Genomic DNA, 5,533 nt, shown 5'->3' with positions numbered 1-5,533 from the left:
CTTGGGGCAGAATTCAATGGAGTGCTTATGCCACAGTTCCCAACCACAAGCAGCATTCACCACTTGCCAAAGATTTACCAGTTCCAGCACATCTTAAAGTGAGTAAAAATGCTCGTTGCCGGAATGGACAAGGTCAGCAGAGCTTATGTAAGAGAGTCCTGCCTATTGAGAAACAAGCATTTCCACTTGTTTCAGGGCCTCCTGTGGGATGCACTAGATTTCAGTTTCATGAGTGATGGGTTCCACTCATGCAATGCTGTCAGTGGAATCCACTGCACAAGAGATTCATTGGAGGTGCAATCTGCTGCCCTGAAGAAGACTAACCAGCAAACTGGGAAGTAGGGAGCATGTGCATTAGAAGCTGTAGAAGGTCCTGGAGCAGTCTTCAGAGAAAAATGCTGAAACCTCATGGTCACTGTGGTGCAGGTCTGAAGACAGAGGAGCTGCTGAACCAAACTGAAGATTTCAAGGGAAGCCTGGTTAATAGCTTTAAAGCAGCCTTCCCCAACCTGGTGGTCCTCAAAGGCAGTTGAACCACAACTCCCAAAATTCCCATCCAGCAGGGCCATTGACTGGAAATTACGGGTAAGGCAGTCCAAATGTGTGTGGAAGGCACAAGTTTGGGGAAGGCAGCTTTAAAAGATCCAAATGGAAGTAAAACTTACCAGAAAGAAGACTATCTTACAAGGCCTCATTGTCAGTTAACTGGGGTGGGGCTTGATCAGGGAACTGGCTCACTTTTGGTTAGTTAGGAAATGGATTATCTAGAAGCTGATGGTAGCCATATAGAAAATCCATATTTAAAGTAGTAACAGTGGCCTTAACAGATGTCTTGGCCTATTTCTTTTTAATGAAACAACATTTATTTTTGTTTACTTCTCTGGCACCTCTGATTTGCTTTATCTCGGGCCTAATTATCAGGTGTATATGAAATAAAAGGGTGTAGCTTAATGGTAGCAGTGGACATGAAGGGAACGATTACCTGGTGGTAAGGCAGCGATTCTCCACATATGACGTAAGCAGTGGCATTCCCTAGAGGAGAAGATACCGCCGAGGCTAGGCTCTTCAAATCTATACGCAAACAACGTCCCCCATCTCCACACCCACATACATACGTGCACACTTTACTAAAGAGCAGTATAACTTTAAACTGGAATGTTTTTGCTCTCTGGCATTGCTGGCTACATTTCATTCTCCAGCCTCCCTCACCTATCTATTGTGAAATGAAATTCTTTTTTGCTTCAGCAGACAGGTAAAGAAGGCAAGAGGATAACTCTTACACTGGGCTTCAAAAGCTGCTTCCAGTTTACAGTTGTGAAATGCTTTTCAAACCCCCTAGTTCATGGCATAGGGCATCACAGGATTTAGTGTTGTGCTGACTTAGGACTGCTACCAAAAAGAAAGAAGAAAATGTAATGGTATTCACCTTATATTTTAGCATCACTTACTCCCAGCATCATGGTGAGTCAACATCATGGTGAGCATTTCCAAATCACACCCAGCAGAGAGCAGGGGTCAAAAATGTATAATAATGTTGTGATGTGCAGTAAATCATAAGATGTTTTACAGAAGCCAAAGGACAAACTCAGTATGAAAGTGTTATTTCCAGCAGCAGCCCTAGCTCTGTGCACATCACACATTTAAATGCCTTCACATGTTTGAGTGGGAGTGTTGCTGGTCCCGAACACTGCATGCTTCTTAGAGCCTCCCCCCACCCCACCCCACCCCACCCCCATGAGACCTACATGTTGATAATGGTCATTAAGGGCAAGGCAAGCTGAGGCACACAATGCCAGAACAAGGTGTTCAGCGTAGCTCGAGCCCTGCTTCCCAAACATCCCATGTGTGTGTAGGAGGGCTCCCCTGTCTGTTGCATCATGCAGCTGAGCCCTCGAAGAGGTGTTCCTCAGGACCAACTGCCCGGAGAGCTTTTGCTATTGGGTGGCATAGAAATCTAATCAAAGAAAAACAATCAATGACTAATGTAAAAATGGAAGAGCGGCTTTCTGAAGCACCTTTACAGGTATCAATTAATATGGGCAAAAATTAGGGTGGCATCGTAACCGACATACACTGCAGACAGCTGGGTGGTGACGCCATTAGCAAAGTTTGTCAGGCTTAATTGTTTAAAATACCTGCAATTGCATATTTTTACAGCACATTTACTTAGAAGTAAGTCTGTAATTCAGTAGAGCTGATTCTCAAAGTTTAGGATCAAAACCTTAAAGGATAAGATACGTATGGGCATGAAAATGTGCTTATATTTTATGCAATCATCATTAACATTGGCCATTAATTTCTTATGCTGAGACTTTAGAATATGCAATTACAGCAATACTCATTTAAGAGAATATGTGTTATAGAACTCTGCTACTGCTGGGAATGAGGAAGACAATTGCTCTTGGCATGCATTCTCAAGGCCTGATGATTGGAATTCAGAGGAAGAGGAGGAGAAAGAGCAGGGGGAGGCCTTGGAATGTGGGCCAATTCCAGACATTGAAATGAGAAAAGTGGAGATACTTATCTCAAGGCCAGACTCCCCAGAGGCTTGGGCAGCCTCTGAAAATAACCAAGATGCACAGTTATCAGGAGGGGGCCTGGAACAGGGGAGTTTCTCAGAGACAGATGAGACGGGTACGGCTCTCGACCCCATGAAGCAATGTCAGCAGAGAAGGACAGCCCAATGAGAGGATCAGCATCCAGAGAGGAGGCATGCCCACTTCCCAAGACCCTGCCTAAAAGGATGAAGCCCAAACATAACCATAAGGAGAGTTCCTGGAAACAAAATCTAGATTGGGTTTAAGAAACCGCTCTGCACAGACTCAGAGATTCATTCTGGGTTTTGTTTCTTCTGAAAAATGCTTTGGTCAATAAAGATAACGGGCAAGGGAACGGAGGGAGTTGAAGTTCCTATTGGATATATATACTTTGGATATATCATAGCATTTTGATACATTTTGTAAAGGAAAACAATGTTGGTACTTGTGGAGGAAGAGGTGCCAGAATGTTGCTAAGGTAAAAGGTTTTCCAAAACGTCCAGCAACCACTGCTAGCACTGAAGAACATGATGAAACTTATTACTGTATGAAGTGCCAGAACTTCTAAAACACAGAAATGGAGTCCAAAGGACATTCAGTACAGACTACACACAGTATTAGCAATATCTACAAGTCACACATCAAGCCACTCCAAATTTTGACAGATCAACAGTGGAGGCTTGTTCTCTTCCTCCTTTCCTCTCAGTTCTGTACCTAGAATTCCTCTGTCTTCAGCAGTGTTCTCTTCTTCTCCCCACTCCAACAGCTACCCTCTCTTTTTTTTGCTTGCTTTTTAGATGTTGTGTTTTGGAGCCTCAGAAGTACACAACTGGTGTCATACTTTTTATTATCTTTTCAGCCCCTGATAATTGCACAACTGTGCTCCTAATTTTTATGGTTTTTTCCATTTTTCCAGAAGAAACCCTGCTCTGATATATACAATCTTGTATGGTTTGGCTGCTACCAAGGAAGTGAAGCAGGTAACATGCAAGACAACTGAGACAGCATATATCCACACAGTTGCCATGGACCAGTTGCTTAGCTGTCAACTGAAAAGTATTAAAAAGGAACAAACGATGACTCTCTAAGAGGCAGCACAGGGAACTATCTCCACCTTGGCAATGGGATCTTCTTGCTTTTAATTGTTGAAATGACACTTGTCAATGTCCTCTACCTTTTCAACACTCCTCTGACTTACCAGTTACTCCAGAAAAGGGAGAGATTACCACCCCCACTTTTTCATGCTTCCTTTTTGGAGAATTACATTGTGGTTACTTTGGTATCCTAACATTTCAGAAACCCAACTCCTGAGAAATATACATAACATGAATTGCTGGAAAGTAAATGGAAGGCAAATTTGCTCACCTGAATGTGCTGTTGTATAACTGTAGCCATGCTAATTTACCTCCCAACTTTGCATGTTTTCTGAGAACCACAACACCCAAGTACTCTAAAACATGGGGTAAGTTAGTACCCCCATTTTCTACAGTAGTGAGAGAATCAAAGTGTTGAAAAGGTTGAAGCTACTGACAACTGTCAGTAAAAAGCAAGTGGATTACTTCAGTAAGGGGAAGGTACTGTCCCCGCCCCTTTTAATGAACTTTCTGTTACCACTTTTTGCCTTTTATTGGTGCTTTTCAGCCAACAGTCACTTGGCAACTGTGTATGAAGTAGATTATATGAAGTCTGCACATGTTAATTTTCATGTATATTTCCTCTTCCACTTTGCAGGTCCCTGTGATAGCTAGGCACTTGGACCCTGATAACTGTAGGCAAACTTTTCCTTGTCCTCCCTTGGACTTTTGAAACTAACAGTAAATTGACAAGGAAAATTACAAACTCAATTGTACAAACGGGATCCATTTTTTTAAATGTGAAGAATGAGTGACAGCCTTCCAAAATGCCATCTCATTATCAATGGAAGGGCAGTCACTGACAAGTTCACAATGGTGGATGGTCATGTTATACAAACAAGGTCAATGTATATGTAGATAAATTTCTTACACACCGTATTTATAATTCACCTGATCACATGGAATACCTATAGTCAATGCACCACAGATCATTACATGCCTTCATTACAGGCCTCTTTTTGTGTAACCAGGGAAGCCAATAGTTAACTTTTCTATAACTGCCGCTTAAAATGGATTTGAAAATTTATTCTGTCATCAAGGGATATATCAATGTTCCTTGGCTCTCTTAAAAGGAGATCTGTTGGGAAACTAATGAAAATGGCAGAAAAGCATGCATGGCGTTTTTTCATGTTTATTACAAGAAATAAATTCAAGTTTTATTTATTTGTTGTTGATCCATGTATTTTATGACTAACTCTTTCAAATACCCACGGTTAAGAATATTTGCCTACCATCCTGCAGGCTTTAGGTTTGAGTCTCACAATATCTTGGACTACAGAGACATCTCTAATCTTCTAGGAAATAGCTGGAACCCCCATAGGTTGTAAAAGTAAAACACTGCCTGAATAATTAGCAGTGTTTGCATTATTCCTGTATATATATATAATGGATCCTTGTCAAACCAACTGGATCCAGTATCTCTTGACTGATAGGTATTCAGTGAATATGACGCCATTCTCTTTATCAAGTTCATATAAGAAAAAGTATGTTTCAGTTTCCTTATATCTGTACATCATAAATTGCACTTCCTTTAAATTTCTTTTAAAAACAAAAAACACAACCTTTGTGATTGCAATAATATAATTTAGTTAACTAGATTTAGTTAATCCAACACAAAGACTGCAATACAGAAAGATTTGTATTGCTTTCCCAAGGTTTCTGTCTGCATTTTCTTGTATTGTAACAAACCCACGATGCCTCACTTAAAGTTACCTTTTGAATTCCTCTGAGTTTGAGAAGGAGCTTGTCATGCGGCACATGGCTTCAGGAAAAAAACTTTCCCCACCCTCTATAATATATAACTAAGAACTGTGATGTGCATTTACTGTTTAATACAAATGGACTGACAGCATACCAGTTCTG

Source organism: Varanus komodoensis, unplaced genomic scaffold, assembly GCF_004798865.1.
Source record: "Varanus komodoensis strain SLA01 unplaced genomic scaffold, ASM479886v1 scaffold5, whole genome shotgun sequence".
Classification (NCBI taxonomy): domain Eukaryota; kingdom Metazoa; phylum Chordata; class Lepidosauria; order Squamata; family Varanidae; genus Varanus; species Varanus komodoensis.
This window is presented reverse-complemented; position numbering follows the sequence as displayed.